At 31.5% G+C, this 25,195-nt stretch overlaps 1 long non-coding RNA gene across 1 annotated transcript in view; it reads left to right on the plus strand.

The window, feature by feature from the left end:
* LOC106148584 overlaps nucleotides 1-25,195 on the plus strand; it is a 130,552-nt gene that overhangs the window by 14,356 nt on the left and 91,001 nt on the right. The window contains exon 2 of the long non-coding RNA XR_001234159.1: nucleotides 7,939-8,025. This is a non-coding gene — a long non-coding RNA (uncharacterized LOC106148584). The remainder of the gene's footprint in view (nucleotides 1-7,938; nucleotides 8,026-25,195) is intronic.

The raw sequence follows: 25,195 nt of genomic DNA on the forward strand, positions 1-25,195 counted from the left end.
AAACAAACAAACAAAAAAAAAGATATATACATAATGATAAAGTTCATCATAGGGAATTTATACCTGTACATGATATACTTTGATTCCTCTTTTTTACTGATCCCCACTCCTCCTTTCAACCCCTCTTTCCCTTCCTGTTTAGAAAGTTTGTTTCCACTTTATCACTTCTTTCTTTTACACATCCTTCCTTTCCCCTTTCCCCTCACTCTAGTTCCTCTTTCTTTTAAACAATTTCTTCCAATTTCACAATATCTATTATACATTTTGATCCCTATCTACTCTTTCAGTTTTTCATATCTGAGAGACAACGTGAAGTTTACACATGTGAGTGCAGTTTACTTAACTAAGAGTATGGTCTCAAAGGGCATCCACTTACCTAGAAATTTCTCAAGTTTATCCTTCTAAGGGCTGGGAATATAGTTTAGTGGCATAAGTTCCTGTTTGGCAAGTGTAAGGCCCTGAGTTTGAGTCCTGGTACCAATAAATAAATTAATTAATTAATTAATTAAATGATTAATTAAATGTATCCTTTATGGCAGAGTAGTACTCTACTGTATTAAAAAAATATCTTATTTTTATCCATTCTGTAGTCGATGGGTATTTCAGTTGTTCCAAGATTTAGCTATTATAAAGTGCTGCTATAAACATGGGTGCACATATATTGCTGTGGTATGATGTTTTTTGTTCTTCTGGGAAAATACCCAGAAAGAAAACAGCTGGGTCAAATGAGATGTCTATTCCCAGTTTTTTGAGGAATCTCTCCACTGATTTCCACAATGGTTGTACCACTCTGTACTCCCACCAATAGAGCAGAAGTGTTCCTTCTTCCCCATAGCCCTGCCAGCATTTGTTATTGGTTGATTTCTTGATGATAGCCATTCTTTCAGGGTGAGATGGAATCTCAGTGTTGTTTTAATTTGCAATTCTCAAATGACCAATGATGTTGAACACTTTATTATATATTGATCTGTTGTTTGTATTTCTTCATTGAGAAGTGTGTATTCATCTCAGATGCCCATTATTGGATTGGGTCTTTGAATTTGGGGGCTCTAATATTTTTCAATTCTTTATATGTTCTAGATATAAGTAGTACTTTGTCTGAAGGACAACTGATCAAAATTTTTTTCCTACTCTGAGTTGTCTTTTTACTCTGTTGGCGATTTCTTTTGGTGTGCAAATATTTTTAGTAGAATGAGATCCCAGTTATTGATTCTTTGTATTATTTTGCATGTGCTATGGTTTGTGTCTGAATGTCCCCAAAGCCTCATGCAGTCTTGGGGCGGGCTTTTAGAGTTTATGATGGATTCATGGTCTAATGTTGGAATTATAGAATTTAGTGCTACACCTGCCCTGGGGCACGTAGTTTGCATACAGCATAAGGGAGAGAAAGAGACTGCTTGCCATAGCTCCTCCCTTTTGCTCTTGTTGCTTCGCTGTTTTCCACCACCACGAACAGTTGCCCTCTGCCATGTGCCACTCTGCCTTGGAACCAGCCAAGTATGGACTAAAACCTCTACAAACTGTGAGCTAAGTAAACCTTTCTTCTTTCCTTAATATTGAACACCATGTATTTTGTCTCAGCAATGAGAGAAAAGTAACTGAGACACCATGGGATCAGGGTTTTGTTCATGAAATCTTTGCCTACACCTGTGTCTTCAAAAGTTCTGCCTCTTGTCTCTTCTAGCAGATTTAGTGTTTCTGTTTTAATATTTCTATCTTTGATCCATTTTGACTTTAGTTGATCACATGTTGGTAGACATAGGCCTAGTTTCAGTCTTTGGCATGTGCAAAGCCAGTTTTTCCAGAACAATTTATTTAAGAGACTATTTTTCTACCAGGGAACATGCTTGATCCCTTTGTTAAGGATAAAGTGGCTGAGTGTGTTTCTGTATCTTATAATCTGTTCCATTGATCTTCATGTCCTTTTTTCTGCCACTATCATGGTTTTTCTGGTTTTTTTTTTGTTTTTTTTTTTTTAATCACAGTAGCTTTGTAGTATAATTTCAAATCAGGTCTTGTAGTGCTCTCTGCCTTGCTTTTGCTGGCAAGAATTATTTTTGCTATTCTAAGTCTCTTCCAGGTCCAAATGAATTTCAGGAATGTTTTTCCCAGTTCTTAGAGCCATGCTAATGATATTTTGATTGGAATTTCACTAAATCTGTGCAGTAATTTGGGAGTATAGTCATTTTTACTATGTTAGTTCTTCCTATCCATGAGTAAATGGTATCTTTCCATTATTGATTAGTCTTGATATAGATATGAATGAGTTTTATAACTCAATTGAATCATATTTTGGTGTTCCTTATACTAACTGAAAGAAATACACAAAAATTTAAAAATTGAATTTTTGTTGGTTAGCCAAGAGAATAGCTCTCTTTGATATTTTCTCATATATTAGGAACTGTTCTTTAATCCCAGTAATGTCTTATCATTTATAATAGTATTTTGAAACCAAAAATGCAATACTTCTATGTAGAACTGTTTTAGAAAGGAATATAAGTTCATGAATCATATGAATAGATAAGCCATGTGACTGGGAATGATTAAGGGAAAGTGACACATGTCATTCTTAGCGTTCCATTTAAGAGAAACACTGGAGTCACAAAAGTACTTAAAGATATCTTTTATGATCTGTTTTTTAATGATAAAAACATAATCAATAGCAAAGCATCCACAGTGATTGACTAGTTTCCTCGATGGCAACATTATTGATTATGGAAGTGAACACATGAAGGCATTCCACTTTTTACCAATTGTATCTCCTACAAAAATCTAACATTCTTCCTAGTAAAAATGTGAATATGAAAAACTATACATACTACAAACACTATGAAATTCAGCTAGTTATTTGGTCTTGATCAGATGAAAAGTATATATTTCCAATATTTTAAAAAAATTGATGTGTGTTAGTTTTACACTATGGTGAGGTTCTGTATGCTATTTCAGCATGTGGATAGAACATACACTGATCAAATCAGGACCATTACCATTCACTTGTTTGGAAAATTCAACTGCTCTGTTCTAGATCTTTGTAAAATATATGACACATTTTGTTACCTATAGTCATCCACTATACGGTACAATGTTAGAACTTCTATTTCTCTAACTGAGCTTTGGTACCTGTCACTACAAATCCCTTTATCCTCCCTTCTTTGCAGCCTTCTCAACATTAGTAATGGCTATTGAACACTCAAATTGATATATGTTTAGCTTCTACATATTAGATCACGCATTGGTTATCTTTCTGTGATTTTCTCTCTGTATCATCCTCAGTGTGTTTTTCTCATAGTTACACTGAAATTGATCATATTCAAGATCACAATAGAAGGGGATCAGAAATGGTGGGAAGTGGGGGAGGGGGAAGAAAGAGTATGAAAATGACAGTGTGCTATGGGCATGTACCAGCTCTACAAAAGAATGTGAGCAGGATTACTGCAAACATGTGCATTAGACGGGTGGATGAAGAAATGGAGGGAAACAGAGGCAAGCAAGGAAAAGGGGAGGAGGAAGAGAATTAAGATGTGTTACGTACATGTACCAACTCCATGCAAGGAAAACAAACATTTTGTACTACAAACACATACAAATAAAGACAATGTTTTGAAAAAAAATTTGTTTTTATTTGCTCATATTTGCTGTATGAAATGATTACATTCATCACAGTAGCTGGTACATGTACAAAACACATCTTAATTCTTTCCCCACCCATTCTCTCACTGCCCTCTTCTGCCCTCCTTCTCTTTTATTTTTATTTTAAAGAGAAAAAAGACAAAAAAGCAATAAAAGTGATACAGAATTTCAAAACAAGTGGATTAGGAAATTAACAATGGTTATAATATTGCATATTGTTATTTTTAAAGTAGTTGCTCAGATTAGCATGTGCAGGCATGCAAAACTGATCAAACAATATAAGGACTAATGGTTTCTTTCAATGAATTAATAGAAATTAGTAGTACAATTATCTTAGCAGTCCTGTGTAGATATACTTATCTTTTTTCCCCTTCCTTCTTCTGTCTTTTCCTCCATCTCAGTTGTTCTTTCCTTTTGGGCAGTTTCTTTCCCTTGCGCTGTACCTATTGTACCTGTTGGATCTTATTTACTCTTTCAGTTTCTTACACTAGGGAGACAATACCACAGGGATATATGCGCTTCCTCCTCTTCCTTTCTATAGAAGATTTATCTGTGGAGGATGCTATATGTTGGCCCAGTGTGAGTACTGTTCCTCAAACTCAAGTGAGAAAATTACTTCAGTTTTGTTGCTCTGGCTGAAGAATGTATTCAGGTACATACACACGGAAGCCCACTGTAGCTAATATACTGAAACAAAAATATGCTAATCATATCAAGGACATCACACACATTCTTATTCATTCTCTCCCTCTCTCTGTCTCTCTCTCTAGGTGTCTGTCTCTCTCTCTCTCTCTCACTATGTCTCGCTCCCCCACTCATCATAAACACAAATTCTTGTTTTCTGGTATTATATATTTAATGGGCTTTTCTACATTCACCTACCCACATGTTAAAAATTAAAATAAAAGTTCTTTTGAATAAAACTGCATTTACATTTCAGAGTCAATGCATGCATGATTTGTTTAGCTTTGCATGTTAGTAGATTTAATTGTTTCACTTATCTTCAGAGACACCGTTATATCAGAAAACTAAGCTTAATAATAATGGAAGGGGAGAACACATGTAAATTTTAATTAGATTCATATTGTCATCTGAGAACTCACTAAAAGCATTTTGAATGTTATGAAGAGATTTTTAAATGACTTATTATTATTTTTCCAAATGAATTAGTGTTGAGGTGTGGATGTGGAACTTTGCCATTACTTTGTGAGCATTACCAGACAAGTGAAACTAATCAAAATTAAATAGAGCCTAGAGCTTATTCATACTTTTTAAAAGGAGTTGATTGAGCATATTTTCCACTATTTTATCAAGAAATTACAGTTCAATAGCATACCCTGTCAAAAAAACCACAGTCAATATTTTTTGCATTTTATAATTATGTAAGTTGGAAATCTCAAACAGAAATAGCTCCATAGGTTTGGAAAATAATATAATTGCAATGTTACAATTTCTTATATTTACTTGATATTAAGCAGAATATCCTTTTTTTGCCCGATCAGACCCAGGAATATCATTTGTGTTGAAATTAGTTAAAAGCTATTAACATCTTTTAAATAAATCTCATTTTAATGTTTTCATTTTGTTGCATGATTTTTCTTTACTTCTATCTTGAATATAGTTTTGCATTAACAATTATATTAATTTAGTTTTGGCAAGTAATATGACAGTCCCCATAAATAAAATATAATAAAATCAAATTCTTAAGCTTCACTTTTGTTATTTCATATCTATTTATTTTCTAAAATTATATCTCCTTCACAAGTATAGAAAACATAATCATATAGAGAAAATAAGTAAAGTGGCTATGTAATTTGAAGAAAGGAGGTAGTAATGTGTCTTTTCATTTGATTGATGGAGGTTGTTTTCCTGATTACAAAGAAGAACAGAAAAAGTTCAAAATGATCATTTTCCTGAAAATTCATAAGTTTTTTTCCTCATCTCCCTCTAATACTCTTCTATCAATTTCAGTCTCTTTGATTATGGTCTCTTTAATGAACTATGAACTTCTAAGTAAATACTACTTAGTGATTTTAAATCTTATTTACTTAAAATCATAAAGTTAAAATATTGTAATAAATATGTGCCCCCTAATTTTATACATATTAGCTTTAATTTTCCTATCAGCTAATATGATAAGAGGACACAAACACAACTGTATCCCCATTTGTAACATACAAACTCTGAACCCTTCCTTATCCATTCTTCCCTCTAAACTAACTGACTTCTTGAAATTTCTGAATATTTTAAATATCTGTGTATTCATAGGAAAGTATAATGTTAAATGGTACTGTTCATATCTTTGAAAGTTTACAAAAAATTCTAATTTTAACTGTTATGATCTTTGTCTTTCATTAAGTCAAGAGAAATGGTAGTTTAGAATTATTCTGGTATGCAAAGAGATAATGTCCCTAAAATGTAACTACTGTATTGAGTCATTTGAAGGAAAGAATATTCTAATATTTTCATATGTTTTCTTTAACTGCTTGGCACTCCACTGTTGCCCAAATTTTAATATTATAAGCAATTACTTTAGGATCATTCTTCACATGTGTTCTGTGCATATGTAAAAATTTATCTAAGATACATAGAAGTAACAATTAATGGATAATTGGTTACGGTCATGTTTTTTTTTTTTTTGAAAAGGTATTACTCAATGGTTCTGAAAGTTTACTAATATGTATATAATATTTTATCATAAAAGGGGACACATTTTCTCAATTACTGCTTCAAATTACAATGTAATCCTATCAGACTCTACAGTTTTCCTAATGCCATAGATAAGAATTTATTTGTTTTAGAACTTCTCAATTGCTGGTCAGGAAGTCTGTTCACATATGCTTTGACCCATTCAGCTCTTTCTCTTCCAGTTTCTTCTATATATCTTTGTACAGTTGTCTCTTCACCAGATGAAATTTTTAAAAAAACATTTCTGTAAGTTTTGAATGTTCATCTTTTGCCCTGAACACTGAAATTACATTTTTCCCATCACATCTATTTTCTCTTATACTTTATAAAAAGTGTAAATGATACATTTTCCATGCCAGATTACATCATGTTTTCTTTTTTTTATTTTCTCTCCTTTCATATATATATGTATGTATATATGAAATATATATTTAGAAATATATCTTGACCTATTACAATTATGTTACATGTTTTACATGTGATTTTTTCCTATTGTTCTGTTTTTTAATGAGTATATATGATAATTAACTTTCTAAGATCTTATAAATAAATAAATCTGATGCTGGAAAAATAAAAGGGGGTGGAGAAAAGGGGAAAATATTGGAAATATCTTATGTACATATATTTATTCACTACAACAGATGTAATCATTATTACTGTAAACATGCACTGATATATATATATATAATTTAAAATTAAATTTGATCAAGCTTCCTTTTCTTAGTGGTTTGTGATTTTGTGTCATTCACAACAGACGTAAAATCATGAACTTTTATGTACTTTTTAATGTTTCATATTTTTCATTTATAAATAACCCCATCATCACTCTGGATTGCTTTTGCATGATGGGAGGAGGCAATGCAATTTTCACTTTCATATGGAGAGCAGATGGCTTCAATAGCATTTATTAAATATCGAAGTCATTCCCAGTCTTGTGCAATGCTCCTTTACTGTCATATTTCAGGCTTCCTTGTTTGACTCAGTTTAATACTTCTCCATAATCCAGTATTGATCTATCTGCTTTCCATTGTGCCAGTTCCATGTTGTGTTGTATAATTTCAATAACTTTTAGCAACTAATAAAGGAAACCTAATTCCTAGTGTTCTCTCTTAAAATATAACTTTAGCTATTCCAGCTCATTTACTGATCCATATAAAATAGTGATTACTTTATTATTTTCCTTAAAAATCAAATGTGCTATTATCTTTATTGAAACTGTTTGGAATTTATATATACATTTTTGAAAAATGGATGTGATATGGTTAGGTATAATATGATGGTTACGTGCCACACATAGGATTTTGTTACCTCTTTCAGTATTCTCAAGTCTTGTTTTTATAGGTCAGAGATCTAACAATAAAATATTACTGGGAACACTCCATATCTAGGCACTATATTGTTTTTGCAGTAGGTGATTTTTCATTCTTGGCTCTATGTTTGAGAACGCTCACATTGCGCTCCCCTTTTAGGCCCTACGTACTACAGAACCTCAGCAAGGGGAAGGTTGTGGTGCTTCTTGTCTTTCCTCAAGATGAGAATACACCCTCAGATCCTAAGCAGTGAAGCTGACTTGAGTTTCCTTGCTAAATAAAAATTTTTTATTTGTTTGTATTTCTTTAGGATCCACTTCTTCACTATGTTTACACAATCAGAGGGAGCAGGCAAGCAGAACCCTTGTGTTTATGCCCGTCTGTACATTGATGTGAGGTGAGTGCACATATTTTGAAATTATTTTGTGTTTTACACAGGGGATTGAACCTTCAGCTTTTGCAGCTGAGCTACATCTAGCCCTTATGTATTTATTTACATATTTCTGCATTTATTTATTTTATTTTGAGAAAGTGTGTCTCTAAATCACTAAACTGTCCAAGCTGATCTCAGTCTTATGATTCTTCTGAATAACCTTCCCAGATTGCAGGGATTAAAAGTGTGGACCACCAAGTCTAGTATACTTAAATCTTTTATTTTAGCACTTAATTGGTTTTTTCTATTTTGGTTTTGAGTATCTCAACATATTAACTTATAGTTCTATATTAACCAATATTCACTATTGATAATTTTGTTTCAAGGATAACATTTTCCCTTCATTTTTTTTTGTTTTCAAAAACTCAAGCAACTTTGCATGAAGATATTCAGTATAAACTCAGTTTATATTAGATGACTGAGAAAATATTAAGAAAAGAAAATAAACACATTGAGTATAATGAATTTATCCCTGTAGTCTGTTAGAATCTCTTAATGGTGAAAACCTTTTGGCACATACATTCCAACACTAATGACTAAAGGAACTCATTAGTGATTCTTAAATTGCTACTCCTTAAAATATAGAAGTTAATTAGTTCAGTTGAATTTTTTATTGAATTTGGAAGAAGATAACATGTGTTCAGTATTTCACAATGACATTTGTTTTTAGTAACAATAAAAATAGTTTCAAGACTTTTCATTTGGGAGTACAAATCAAAATGGGAATTAAAGTTATATATAGCATTCATAATGTTAGGTAAATGTAGCCATAACTATCGTTCACCCTGATGTGGGTCCATATATATAACTACAATACATACATAAATTTTTAACAAATGAGAACTTACTACTTATAACTAATGTAGTCCTCACTTCTGTACCTGATTAGATGGGGGTAGATTCTTCCACTACGCATTCTGTATTCCCTTTGTCATCTGTAAGAGACTTAGTCTTGATTTCCTTTTTTGCCTGACGGCATGACACTAACATTAATTCCAGAAGGATTTGAGCCTTGCCCTGCCTGGACTGGGATGTTATAATTTTCTATTACCTTGATCAGAGACCATGTTTGGCTTAGCATTCTGTCTTCATAACAGATACGTGAGATAATGAATTTTTGGAGGAATGGGTTTTGTTGGCTTATGGTTTGTAAGTTTCAGTCTTTCATCAGGCAGAACCACTGCTTTTAGGACTCTCGTTAAGGTGAGTAGGAAATAACGTGGCAGAAGTACATGGAACAACAAAATTTCTTACCTCTTGCCCCGGAAGCAAAAGAGAGAGAGGTAAACAGAATATTGTATTTTCCTCTGGAAATATAGGAAAGCAAGAAAGGAGAAAGAAATTTAAATTAATATGCAATCAAATTCTTGTGCAATGCATGTGATTTTCATGCTATTATTATTACTATTATTATTATTACTACCACTATTATTATTATTATTATTATGCAGAAAAGGAACTCTTGGAGGTGTGCATGCTAGGAAAATACTTGACCACTAACGTACAGCCTAAGCCCTAGAATAATAAATTTAAATTATTTTTGTTGAAAATCAAAGGCAAAGGAAATGTAAATTTTGGTAAAAGATTGCAGCATCAATAACTTTTAGTTCTGGTGAGCACAGGTAAGTGCTAGTTTTGAAGTGAAGAGGAGAGGGATATGCAGAGTTCTAGCTGATGACAGAAAATGAGCCCATTATGATGGCAATTTTAGAGTGTAGGAATTTGGACAATTCCAGGGGATGCCCACGAAATTTAGGGGCTTGTATGTAGTGAATAACTTTGGCAAAGAAGTGTTAACAAATTGGAAAAGGCAGGATATTCAAATAATCAAGCCCCTTGTAATAATAAATGACCCTCTGTTGGTGTACAATGAACTCTGTCAACCTGATGAAATATCTTCTCAATTCAATTTTTTTTTACAATTATTTATAAATTTCTTTTGCCTTATATACTGTTATGTAAAATTTTCTTACCCCAATTTTTATACTATTTTATATTATGTATCATATTTCAAGTATTAAAAGTGTTTATCCATTTGTACCTGAGTTTAGGAATATTTTTAAGGCTACCATCATATTTCTTTTTTTTTTTTTTTTTTCCTCCGGTACCGGGAACCGAACTCACGACCTTGCGCTTGCCAGGCAGGCGCTTTTGCCACTGAGCTAAATCCCCAGCCCCCATATTTCATTATATGATATTCTATCCTTCTTATACTTAGTTGTATGATGTTCACCCCTAAAAACAGTAGCCAGTTTGCATATAACAACTTGCAATTGTATGTTGCTTTGGAGAAATAGTCTATTATATGAAAAACATCAACCAGTATGTACCATAGATAAAGTAAATATGTCATGCAAAGAAACAAAATTTCCTAATTTTTGGGATGGCTTCCAAGGCCATAAAGATGCACTTTGTACCAAAAAAAAGAAAAAAATGCACGTTATGCTTTTTAATGCCTACAGATATTTAAACTTATAGCCACAATTTTCTAAGAAGCTTCCTCTATGATTATTTATAATAGTTAGCTTTAATTATATGAAGCCACCCTTTCCACATGGCATCCTTAATTACAATAAGAACTACAAAGAGAAAAGCATACATGTGTGTATACTACATATGTATTATGTTTCATTTTACACACTTTAGAATTAAATATGCACAATATATATAATATGAAATGCTTCTTAATTATATTAGAAATGATTCTGATTTTATATTCATTATATTAGTATATGTTATCATTAATACACATTTGATATTAACTTTATTAACATATTGCTATATATATTAGAATTTGTGTACTAAGGAAATGACTCAATACTAACTAAAATATAATAAATTATGTAGTCATATGGTAGACATATACTAAATATAAAACAAAACAAGGCTTTCAAAACAGTAATTTTCAGGAACAGCATAATGAAAAAAAGTAACTCACTCTTGAAATGGTGAACATTTGAGTTAGAACAATATAAAAGGAAAAGATTAATCATATTTTATCAGTAGAATAAATTTTAGGAAGACAAAAATGGTTATTATGAAAATAATGTATTTTTTATATAGTGTTTATCTATAAAAGTTATACAAAATTGCATAACCAATTAGGAAATAGTAATGTTTATTTGTATTACAATAAATTAAAAAATTATAACTGCATAAAAGTATAGACATATTATAGAGAGATAAATATAAGAATAAAATATGTTATTTGAGAATCAGCAGTTCAAATCCATAAACTTTACAAAAGTTTAAACTTATTGAAAAGAATTATTCCTTTGAACATTAACATAAATTTAGCTCCATGATAAAAAATAAAATCTAGTAATAATATCATTTGCTTTAGAAAGATAGGTAGAAATCTAATTAAAATAGCATTTCTTCATTCAAGAAAATTAGAGGGAATTTACCTTAAGATTTGAGGATTTGTAAAATTTAAAATTGTTGTAAAACCTGTTATAAATCAGGAGACTTCTACCTAAATATGAACATATAGATGTATAACTCCACTTAATCTTCAAAACTGCGTGAAAAGGTAGCATAGAAAAATGTACACTTCTTTCCTGAGTATAAAGAAAATAAAGTGCAACACTTACTATTGTTTTTTTTTCAAACTCTTTTATTGTTGACTAGAAGAGCCCTAATTTATTTTCTTTGGCTGGTAGAAGCAGTATTACACTATACAACTCTGTGAGTATTTCCTTAGACAGAACTTTATTTTCAAGAATTGCCCGAGGTGGACACAGACAATTAGAATCTCCTTGTGATCAGGGTATACACTTCTGTCTAATTATAGTTCTGAGCCTCTGGTCAGTGTTTTCAGAATAGATAAATGCTACGTCAGTTCATAGAAAAAATAAAATTCTTTCCTTTGAGGATAGCACCACTAAAAGTGTATTCTCCTTGGCTGAAAAGGTGATAGTTTAATGTTTTAAGATTTATCTTATCATATTCCAAAAGTGATGCATCTCCTCAGCTTTCTTTATTTCTAACAATCATCACAGATTTCTATCTTGTATCTAAATTGTGGTACTATTATTTTCACCTCAACTTCATCATGATCCGTGGGCCCTGCTAAATATGCATTAATATTCTGTTACAGTATCTGAGTATATCCATTAGATAATCTGTCTTTCATTGTAATTTAGGGCAGTAATTAGTGAACAGTTCAATCATCACAATATAGGATATCGTGGGGGCTGGGGATTTAGCTCAGCGGCAAAGCGCCTGCCCGGCAAGCGCAAGGTCGTGAGTTCGGTTCCCGGTACAGGAGAAAAACCAAAAAAAAAAAAAAAAAAAAAGGATATCATGATTATTCTTCTTGTGTCATATTGGAAATAGACATAGATCCTCTTCAACAAATAAATGGATCTGACTTTTATCACCTTCATTTATCCATAAACAATTGCTGCTTCATTTTGAGTGGTCAACTTCTGTCATCTTTCACAAAGCTTTTTAAGTAGTCCTGTTTTATGTTTTATTTTTATGTCACTCTTAACCTGCTAAAAATATTCTCATATTCCAGTATGACAGAAGCAGTAAAAGCAATGAGATTGTGGTAGATCAAGGTTTTGAGCAATATTTTGCCGTTCTTGCTTCATTTTTGACATTTTCCTCAGGAGTATAGTTGGCTGTACTCTTGGAGTGCCAGAATTAACTTGGGGCATCTGTCACAGCTCTGCTAATGCAGGACATGAGGTCCCTATCCAAGAGCACATCTTTATCTAATAAACTTGAAATATAAGAGATGGTAGTAACTAAGAATAATCTACAATTCTAATGATGACTCCTTAGGACTTGGTCCTTTGACATGATCCTTCACTTGATTTGGAGAATTCAATATTTTATAAATTCACCAGACCAAAAGGTCCTTTAATAATGAATTGGGAAAATGTAAAAACTTAATTATAAGCCTCAAAATTGAGAGACAAATTAATTTTAGCAATGTAATGTGAATAAAGGTAAAGAAAGAGCCTGTCTGCATTATAAAGGCACCAATTAGTCAATTTTTCTCTAATTTAAAAACATTGGAAGTGATCTCATTCATTCCCACGTATAAAGGCACACAGACACACACGCACACAAGCACACACACTCCTACCTGTCCTACTGTTAATGAGTTATTTCATTATGACTGTTTAACAAGAGCTTTTTTATGTTTGATCAAAGTTCTAATGCGATTCTGAGGTTATTCAGTCAGCCTCCAGGGATCTCCGCATCTTCTCCCATTTCGAATTTGGTTTATGAAACGTGCCCTGTATGCTGCATGCTAACACAGGCTACGTTTTCTGAAATCATAATAGAGATATTGGGAGTTCTTAATTAAATGAATAAGAGGATTGACTACTTCTGGTGGCATAAAAATTGGGTGAAGAGACTACTTTAGGAAATCGTGAAGAGCATTTTAATATATTTCATTTTATGTAGACAGTAATTAAAATCATTCATACTTTAAAATTAACATTTAAAGTATACATTAGTCTTGTAACCATATGATACTTTTCTATGGACAACTGGTCTAATTAAGGTTTTCATTATTCCATATCATATTTATAAAAATTCAATTTGATAGATATTACTTATTCTATTTTTTTAAAAAGAAAAGAGTCAGACATAAATACTTTTCATTGAACACATACTGCTAATATGTAGTAGACTGAGAAATTCATTCCTGGAGTATCTGACTGCTAAGCCAATGTTTTGATCAAAAGAAGAGCAGAATAGAAATTCTTTGTCATTCTTTTCACACATTGCCTTTTCCAGTGCTCTGAGACACATTTATTGTGAAGTCATTTTGCCTTTTTGCCAAGTTCAAGATATGAAACCTCAATTTATTTATCATCTTGACTCTGTAATTTTTTGAACCTGCTGGAGGCTTATAAATATCCCCTTAGTATTCTGAAATTGAAAAGTGGAAGTTAAAATAGTGTGTCAGTATTTTACAACATTTTTATGTTTACAACAATATTGATATAATTATGTAGTTATGTTTTAGAATTCATAAGTGAATGCATGCTTCACCATTATTTCACTAGTAAGAGATTTATCCTAAAAAATTACCTATAGTCAATTCCAGTGGTTTTTAAAATAGTGTGCAATATTGTTAATTATAAGAATCTCCAAAAGAAAATCTAAATATCCCTTAACTGAGCAAAACCCCACTACTGGGAGTCCAAATACCTCTTTTAGTGGCTCGGTTATCACACATACAGCAGGTACGTTTGTCCCCATCTAACTCTGGGTCCTAACACCACATAAACCCTGCTCTGAGGCATGCTCTCATTTTTGTACTCGTACCACATTCTTGAAACATCAGTTTGCTGTGCTGATAAATACTGGTATTTCACTACTCTAAAATAGGTAGATAAATGCCATTCTGTCTTTTTTTAATTTATGGGAAAAGGAGGTAAAACAAAATTTTATAACAAAATAATAGGAGTACAATAAGAGTTAATACATGTTACTGTCTTTAAAGTAGTTGCTCAGGGTACAAGATATTAGCATAAAATTTCGCCAATCAATATTAACACAAACTTTCCTCTTTAATGAACTGAGAGGCAGTAATAGTATGACTGATTTGCATTTTTTATTTTCCTACAGTCCTTTCCCCCTTTCAACTATTGTAGTTCCTTTTTCCTTTTGAACAATTTCTTCCCAATTCACAGTATCTACTGTCCATTTTAGAACTTATTTACTCTTTCAGTTTCTCACACCAGGGAGACAATACTGTGTTTAAATGCATGAACCTGATTTATTTCACTTATGCTTCTGATCTCAAGTTGCAGTCCTTTTCTTGATCTCAACACTTTCCAAAGGATTTCATGGTAGAACTACTTGGGTCTTGGTGTTGGCTCTCATGTAAATTTAAAGTACAGGTTTCTCTCCCTACTCTGGATATACTTTATCAGTGGGGAAATATTTATAATATGTGTTAGGAACAAGAACCATATTGTATCTGGATTTATTCTTTCAGATTTGTGAGGTATGCAAGATTTTCTTTTCTCCCTACTGTCTTACACAGAGTGTCTGATTTTTCTAAAGCAATTAAAAAGCATTTGGAAAGACAAAATACAATACATTTAAACATGACAGAATAGTCCTCCTTGTACTCAATTATGACACACATTGGAAATATTGAATGTAGATTTTAGAGAAGCTATACTTAATATGTTAAGGACTCCAAAACAAAAATAAAATACTTAAACAACATGGAAGAGTACATAAGTATTAAAAGGAACCAAAAAATAGAAGACAGTAAAATAAATGGAGAATGCTTCCATCAAGTTTATGAATAGTCTTGTAGTTGAAGAGCCAAAAATCTTAAAGATATGTCTAGACAGAACCAAGACTGAGGCACATTTTCACATGCACACACACACATACAAAAGTGTATGTGCATATACATGCATACATGCATGCACAGATACACAGAAGCAATAAAACAGAGTAAAAACAAAAGCACAGAACATCCAAAACATTAAACTCCAATTTGGTACTAAGTTAATGACAGATTGATAAAAATTTAGCTTTCAAACCCAGATCTGGATTAAATAATACCACCTCTGATTGAAGGAGAAATAAAGATCTCACAGACAAACAAAATCTAAAGGAAGTATAATTTGTTGCTTGCAGAACCACTCAACAGAAAAATGTTAAAAGGTAATTCCTCAAATATAAGTCATATATGCTATTAAAAATCTGGGTTAATTATTAATTGAATATTATCTACATTAAAATAGTACCATATTCTGATTTACATAATGAAACTAAATCTAAAATAATGAGATAATGAAAAAATGCTTTCTTAGACCATAACATAATTAGGACTAGAAATCAAATATGTAGGAAAAAACAAAATATTTAAAAATTAAAAGAAAGAGGTTAAATATTTCATGTAAAGTAGAAACAAAACCTGACATCCTAAAATATGTGGATAAATCCAAAACAATCAGAAAAAATGAAATAACAAATATAAGAACAGAATTCAATGATGCTGAATAAAGAAACAAAATCAATCAATGAAGTCAAAGATTATTTTACTAAAAAATTTGATTAAATTATTAAATCGCTAGCTATATTATTGATGAAAATGAGCAAAAGCAAAAATTATAGTATTTGCACGAATGCAGGTACAGTAATCTTTGACTTACAAACACTTGAGTTGCAAACTTTCAGATTCAAACCGACCTCGATGTGAACAAATTGTGGAAGTCACTCTCATGTCTGTCTGCCAATTGTCATCAGAGTTGTGGTGCTGTGTGCTCACTGTCCAATGCAATAGTGTATAGTAGTACAGTGCTCAATCAGAACTCAGAATATCTGGAAGCAAGAGGGACAGTATTGTTGATGTGGAGGGGACTACTAGGAAGTGCAAAGCAATAACTGTGGAAACAAAAGTGAAAATAACTGAGAGATTGAACCAAGGCAAAATGATGACAGACACCCCTTGTTATTATGACATAGGTAGTTCAATAAGTGCCACAAATCTAAAGCATAAGGACAAGGTCGTGGAATGTGTGCAGTTTTCTCTACACATTTAAAGTGATTTTTTAGATGTCGTTGATATAGAAGAAAGAAATGAGCAACCTGCTAGATGTCTGATATGAGTTTATGTTCTCAAAAACTGAAGAATGACTTGTAGGAACAGTGGAGATTAAGAGCAGAATATATTTACTGGTGAAAGAAAGCTTATGTCTGAGAGACAGAAGGGGTCCTAAGTGGGTTACCCAGGACCCTTCCTCTTCAAGGGATTTTTATAGAGCAAAAGCATGAGGTGAGACATGTTCAAAGCATGACAGAACTATAATTCTCTCAGTAATATTGATTGACAGAAAAATCACAGGATGGGTGAGAGGTGAGATAAAACTATGGGCAACCAATAAGATTACAACAAATATAGCCACTTGGGTAATATTGATTAAATGGGGATCAACTGGGAAAGCAAGTCACATGGGATGGACAAGGCTGTTCCTGGAAGAGTTAAGGAGTTTTAATCCCCACTCAAGGTGATTGATATCTATTTAGCATATTAATCACTGATGTCTATTTAGAATATTAATTCCAGCCTTCTGGGAATGTGCCTCTAGCCACAGTTGTCTTCTGCACTGACCTTTCAAAAGCTCAGCCCTATTTCACTGCCTAAAATATATTTAAATAATTAGCTTTTTATAATGTTCTTAAACAAAGGAAATGGCAAAATTATCCCAGAAAACCTGGGCAAACCCAATGCAATTACGAGATTCCTTGTAAATGATAAAGAGAGGTAGGAGAGATAGAACCAGAGGGGATGTGATGCTATAGTTAGAAGTCTAAGTGGTGCTATTGCTGCCATGTTAAACATACTGAGTGCCATGGCAAATGCAAATGTAAAAGGTGAGTTTTCAGAAATTGGAAAACACAAGGAAAGAGACTGCTCACTGTACAGACACTTTGCTTTTGGACTAGTAAAACATATTTCAGATCTCTGTCCTCTGAAACTGTACAATAATGAAAGTATGTCTTACTCAGTCACTAATATTGTGTGAATTTGCCAAACTAGTAAGAGATGACCAATGTACATGTAGGTATTAACCAGGCTCATAAATTACGAAGTATAAAATTTGCTAACCATGCTATAAAATCTTCAAACAAACAAATGTGTTTTTCTACATCAAATGACAATTATTGTCTTCAATTTTGTAATAGTGTTTGATTTGATTTTGAAAATGTATATTCTGTCCTTCTGTGAAAGTGCTTTTGTCTAAATAAAAATTAAACAACTCTAGTCAGTTTTGTTTGCTACTTATTTCTTTTTGTGGACTGATTCTCTAGTAGAGTAGATCATAAATTTAAAAATACTTGTATTTTATCACTTTAGTCCCATACATTTTGCAAAGCCTGATATATTATCACAGTCAATATCTATTTGGCAAAATGTTTTATGTATACATTAAAGATAGCATATATATTGTGCCCTATATAATATAGCATGTTTATTAAACCTGATCATGATAACTTTATACTAATACAAATCTATTATGTGTTTTTTAATTTGCCTTCACAGAATTTCCTTCTGTGAACGAACCACATTTAATCAATTCTCAGTTATATATGGACGTGTTAGGTGTGAACATCATTATTGAGCCATAAGCCTTCATCTATCTAATAATTCCTCTCAGATTAATTTTCAGAAGTGAGGTTGAAGAATAAAAAGGCTTTGCATTTATTCATTAGGGATTGTAGCAAGAGTGACAGGTGTGAGAATCCATCGTACCCAACCGTCACTGGATATAATCACTCCTGTTAGTTATTACTATTATGAATGGGGGCATGCATTTAATAGATAGTTGAATTTTCATCTCTCTCATGATCAAAGGAAGCTGCAGTCAAAATGTCTATAAATTTACCAATGCACATGAAGAATTCAACAGATTTGTTATCAGTACAAAATTTTTTTTTCTGTTCAACCATAGCTCCCCCAGATACTTAGAAAGTATATCTGCCATAGAAGTATGTTTTGGAATATATGATAATATAAGCATGGAATAATTTTTACCTTTCCCTAGTGATGAAGGTGGGTTACAAACACATAATAAATTATCACTGTGGTATGATGTTTTCAATTCTTCTGGAAAAATACCAAGAAGAGTAGTATTTCTATTAGTTCATTGAAAGGAACAGTTAGTGTTCATACTGTTTGATCAATTTTGCATGCCTATTTCTGGGAATCTGAGCAACCACTTTGAAGATAACAATACACAATATAATAACCATTGTTAATTTCCAATCATCTTGTTTTGAAATTCTGTATCATTTGTATGGTTTTATTCTCATTAAAATAAAAATAAATTTAAAAAGATATTATCAACCTAATAATATATCAAAATTATATGAATGAGTAGTTTTCTGGTTATTATTACAAAATAATTGTAATATTTAAGTCTGTAAATAAGGACCAAATGAGGGATCTATAACTATCCTGTCAGAAGCAGGACAGAAGACGGTGTGGGAAATTCTGTCTGAGAAGACAAAGGTAATGGGTAGAAGCTAGAGAAGGAATTGGGAAAGAAAATGCCAGACATGTACTGGTGTTACAATATTGGATGCACTCTTTGTATGTTTAGGAAGGGTTCACTATTTACCCCACCCTTAAAAAGTTTGAAACATTTATATGAAAAATTATATTAAAAATGATAAAAAGAAAAGTCTGTGGATAATTTACTTCTTCCAGAACTCGTTATGAGCATAGGTATTCCAGCTAATCCTTGGCAGCCAAAATTGTTAGTAACAATTATAGATATCACTAATGATAAACCATGAGAATTTTATACATTAAAGAAAAGAATTATGCTACTTTTTGTTAAGGGCAATGTCTTCAGTTAGTTCCAAGAAATGACATCTTTAGACTATTTATGTTGAAAAATTTATTCTCTACTGTATATCTTGTGAGAAACAAGAAATAAACAAGTGAAACCAAGACATTCAGCATTAGAAAATTCTTACTGAAGTACAGGGGGAAGACAGATAAGGAAACATTTTAAAAACATCTCTCATTCAATTCAAGTTACTCTATTTCTCTTTGAACAGTATTCCTTTGTATGATTAGTATTAAGCTCCTAATATTAAAAGATTTGTGAATCTGTGACTTTGAATAATCATGAAAGTGAATACGTGATGTGAGGACCAAATCTGAAATGTAAAGAGAGCTTGGGTCTCACGGTCTGAAAACCTGCATTCTGGTTTAAGCTCTGGTATTTACAATGTGGGTTAACTTTTTAAATCATGTAAGCCTTGTAGGGCTTAATTTGACCATTTATAATACTTTTTTAAAAAATATTGTCTTAAAAAGTTACAAAATATGAAGGTAATGTTATATATTGTATTTGATATAAATGCAAGTTTATTTTCATATCATTAATTGTGCTCAACTTTTTGTCAAAAAGAATTCCCCATTGTCTAAGTGTCTTATGGTTCTAGTGGGGATTATAAATTACTGCATCACTCCAGGCACCAGGGGAACATTACCTCCTATACTGTCACTTCAGTGAGGTTTATTACCTGGGAATTTTAAATTGTGACCAAAGAAAGCAAGTCTTTCTATCTAGTGCTCGGGATATGAAGAGTGAGGCTAGAGAGAAGGAACAATGCCAATGTGCAGAAATAAGATGACATTTAGATAGATATGAGGCTGACATTCCCCGACCCATTCATCTCATCCCTATGGCCCGACTTCACTCATAAACTTCTGATGGCTATATTATCTAATTTAAAGAATTCTTCTTTTTACCTAAATTAGATCAGGTTGAGTTTCTGTCATCTCATGAAAGTGATATAGAATTATAAGATAAAATGCTCAACATTCTTCAGCTTACTGGTGGTGCTTCAGACCCTGAACGTAAAGGATATTTCCTGGAGATGGCAAATTCATATTTTACTAAAAATCAATTTAATAGGATAAAGATGTACTTGTGTGCACCGATAATATCTCCATAATAAAAGTAGAAGTTAAAAAAAGATAAAACATTGCTTAAATTCTTCAGATAGCCTCTTTAAGGGAAATTTAGTTTAGTAAAATCTTACTTCCTTTAATTCACTGTCAAACAGTTGACAGAACCCTGAGGTTCTTGCATCAAATCCACTATGATACTGAGTTTACATTGTTTTGTCGCTATAAAAAATCCCAAACAAACAGAGAAACATGTTATGATCTTTTGGAAAATAAGGTAAATGTATATATTACCCTGAAAATATATCACTTATATTTATATCCTGCAAACATATCATATATATTTATATCCTGTAAACATATCATATATATGAACAATCCTATAAATCTAATATACAGAAAAGGTTTTACAAATATTTGACCTGAAATAAATTCCTATTTTACTATATGTATTGATATTTTTCAATTTATTACTTTTGAGAAGTTTTGATCCAATTCACAGTTTTGATATTTGGTTTGTTATGTCTTGGTTTTTCTTCCTATTTGAAAGTAACTTCTTTTGTAATACCAAATTTTGATTAGAAAGTAACAGTAATATTGTGATTTTTAACTCAGTAATTCAGAGTAAATCAAGGAAATGTTAGATATTAAACTTAAATGCATTATCAATTATTTCATTGAAGATTTAGAATTATATACATTGTAAAAATAATAGCATCAAATTTAATTTTAATTAAAAAATAATACCTTCTCATGAGTGTATAAATATGTTTAATAAGTGTAATAATACTATGTCTGAGAACTATGAGGCTATGCCCTTTGGTTCTTAAAAAGTAATTCATATAAACTAGAAAGGATGCTAAAAATATATATTTACAATAAAATTAACAAGTGTAAAAATAGAAAAAAATCTAAAATTATTGATTAAAAATGAGAAGATCGAGATAGGACATTTTTTCAACTTATAAGTTTATTAACATCTATTTTTTCCCATAACTTTTTCTAAACTCGGTGTTCCTAGCGTTGTTATCTATAGTCACTATTTTCTTAGGTAGTATTGATAAAAGTATAGTGAAGGAGCAAAACTTTGATTATCAAATTAATTGCTCTATTGTGTGCATGTGTGCATATGTATGTATATATATTTATCCTAATCTGAATTATGTGTTGTCACTATTCAAAGTAATATCTATGCAAGCAAAGGAAGAAACTTTTAAAAAAATTTCCATTCTCTATCACATTTACAGGTAACAATATTTTACATCATTCTTTCTATTTTTAAATACCTAATTTCATTAATTTTTAAACGTATTGGCTTCTTATTCCAGGATATAAAATAATGGAAGAATGGTAATCACCAGAGAATATGACTAGAAAATATATATAATATCACACTGACATGTTTTGAAAAATAATGTCTTGGAAGTGAATCACAGACACATTTATATTTACTTAATCAATACATTTATATTTACTTAATCAATAAAATCATCTGAAATAATAATAAACAAACAGGACCATTACTACAACTTTAGGAAATTCATTTACCTTGCAAAATTTTTAGGATAATTAATAAAAATGGACTTAGATTTTTCTGAGTTTATTTCTTGTTCTATTTTAATAGGTAAATATGTCATTCTTGAATTATTAATGGTATTGTTATCAGTAATTACTTGGAGACAAATCAGATTTAGAGTCTATTGTGTAATCAAATTTTTCTACTGAAACATGACTCAATCTTGCAAAGATATATATGTTTGTGCCTCTACTGTATATCTGATTTTGTTTGTATGACTGAAGTTCTTCTCTTTCAAATATATCTGAAATTATCCTCTTATTTCTTATACAACTTTTAAAAATGTGCGTATTTATCTATTTCACAAATAATCACACAAATTTTTCTAATATTAATTCACAAAAATCCTTTCAGCTCTTACTTTTTCCTTCCTGAACTTTAACCTTCTTTATCTCATTTTGCCTTCCTCCCATTCTACAATTTTAAAATGGGCCTCAGATACTTATACAGCATGATGTTATTCAAAATAAATCTCTCGAAATTTCATCGAATGGCTCCGGTCAGGAAACTTTCTTCTTACTTTAGAGATCTACTAAACTATGGTGAAAAATCTTCTTAGCAATTTTCATTGGAAACCATTTTATGTCTCTTTTTTAAAATTCTCAACTGCATAACATTGACATTTGCATAACTATTTTTGAGTAACATGGAATTTTGTAGATGTCATATAGTCACAGAAGAAATTTTACAAAAGAATCTTGGACTGTAAAGTTACAGATCTTAAAGTGCTATTAGCTGTTACTTGTGGAGATCTGAGGGGAGGCCTTAACTAACGAGGAAAATCAGTTCACTAAGGGCACCAGAAATATCTGTAATTTGTTGTACTCTATTGTAGACAAAATCTCTTATTCTTACAATGAACTCTTGGCTAAAAATTCCTTGAAGCAGTTTTATTTCTAGAAAAATAAACCTAAATTAAGTAGGATGGTCTTGCTTATTGTCATTAAATATCTGTTGATAATATTAGACTAATATTACACTTACAGTTTTTCTCTAATTGGTCTCCAGAAATAACTCTATTCGTAAGCCATTATGAAGATATATAATTTCACGGTGTAATTCTGATTTCAAAAGGTTTCTCATGACCTTCCACAATTGATCTACCAGACTTAACTACTATTTTTGACATGCCAAACAAGGACTACTGGTACTTTTCAAAATATATCTCATCATTCTATTCATTGATATTATGAAAAGATAGAAAGTTACTTACAGAAAAAACTAGTTATGAAACTAATTTTATTTACAATCACTCATTGTTATGTCTCCTAAATTTATATGCTGACACTGTATGACTTATCACCATTCATAAATGATAGAACATTCATGCCTGCAGCATAGCCCTTTGACATGGCAAACAAGACTGATTTTTCTTAAAGAGAAGTTAAATTTTTCGTATTTTCAATGTTTCTGTTCCATGATTACTTTCTTTTGAATCATTATTGATGACAATTTGTAGATTTTGGAGTCTAAGATTAATGATTTCTGCCTAGACATAATTATTTTTATATTCTATTTTCTGTCCTGCAGGGAGACTGTTTCTCAGATTAGCATTGCTTTTCTTTTTTGACAAGGAATATAGCTTAAAAATATCACTTTTCTGAGTGATTCAAAAATTATTTAGAAGTCAAAGTATTTAATGTGTGTGTATGATCTATGATTTACTGATACCCAACTTTGAAATGTTATATTCATTTTCCTTGCAAATTTAATTGTAATTTGATTTAATTTTCCTAGATGTTTTACCCTTAGAATTAAATTTCAGTAAAATATACATTTATAAATTGTTTTGGAGGATAAGGGGACTTAAATTATCATGATTTAATTCATAGCAAACTATACATTACAGGTTGATAACAGATATATGTGAAAGAAATTACAGATAATAAGGTTCTTAGACATTTTAAGAAATGTAGTGTTAGTAGTTTGAATTATTCCAAGGCTTTTTTAAACTAAGTTTGCAAAAATGCTCATTGGGAAAACAAACAAACAAAAAAGATAATAATAATTAGAAATAATTATTAGAAATAATAATTAAAAGAGCCATACTCTATGAACAGAGAGAAGACAACATCACATTTAAAAAGAGCTTGTCACATTCACCCAAAAATGTATCTATATTCATTCAGGAGTATCCAGTTCAGGTGAGTGAAAATATATGAACCCAGCCCATCTTTCTCTAGTTGTCTGTGCAAACTCACTTACTGCACAGTGGAAACACAAGCTCTCTGAATTTATTTAACCTCCAAGTTTCCAGTATACATTGACTGATGATTAAATGGTGTCTTTTCAATAAAGATGTAATAGGAATTTCATAATTGTCTTGGAATAGGAATTTCATAATTTTCTCTCGTTGCTGAGACAAAATACCCAACACTCAAATTAAAGAGGAAAGGTTTATTTATCTCAGTTTGTGGCGGTTTCAGTCCATACACAACTAGCTCCAAGGCAGGGTGGTACATGACAGAGGGTAACAGTTCATGGCAGCAGAAGAGAGCAAAAGCAACAAGAGCAAAAAGGGAGGAGCAGCAAGCAAGCCTCTTTCCCTCCTTTATATTATATGCAGGCTACCTTCCCTGGGATGTGTGAGCACTCACACCTATAGTTCCAGTAGTGGACCATCAATCAATCATAAATTCTAGTAGCCCCCCCCCATGACTGCATAAGGCTTTGGGGGGTATCTAGACACAAACGATAACAATAATATACTTACCAATGACCTGAGAACAAAATATTAATTAATCTTCTTTATAACACTAACAAGCTCAGCTATTACGGTAAATTATGAAACCAAAACTTGGCCTGGGAACAGGTATTCATTAACTGATAGTGCTTATTTAAAACTGAAATTTCTGAGATTTTGATTCCTTAAAATAATTACAATGATGTCTTCAATGTTTCTTAATTTACTTCTGTGTGATTAATACCTTTTAGGGTGTAGGTATTCTGTCCTCATTTTTATATTGTATTTTAAAGTTTTATTCTTTCTTTCTTTCTTTCTTTCTTTCTTTCTTTCTTTCTTTCTTTCTTTCTTTTTCTTTCTTTCTTTCTTCTTTCTTTCTTTCTTTGTTTCTTTCTTTCTTTCTTTCTTTCTTCTTTCTTTCTTTCTTTCTTTCTTTCTTTCTTTCTTTCTTTCT

Source organism: Chinchilla lanigera, unplaced genomic scaffold (assembly GCF_000276665.1).
Source record: "Chinchilla lanigera isolate Chin_1 unplaced genomic scaffold, ChiLan1.0 scaffold00023, whole genome shotgun sequence".
In the NCBI taxonomy this organism is placed as follows: domain Eukaryota; kingdom Metazoa; phylum Chordata; class Mammalia; order Rodentia; family Chinchillidae; genus Chinchilla; species Chinchilla lanigera.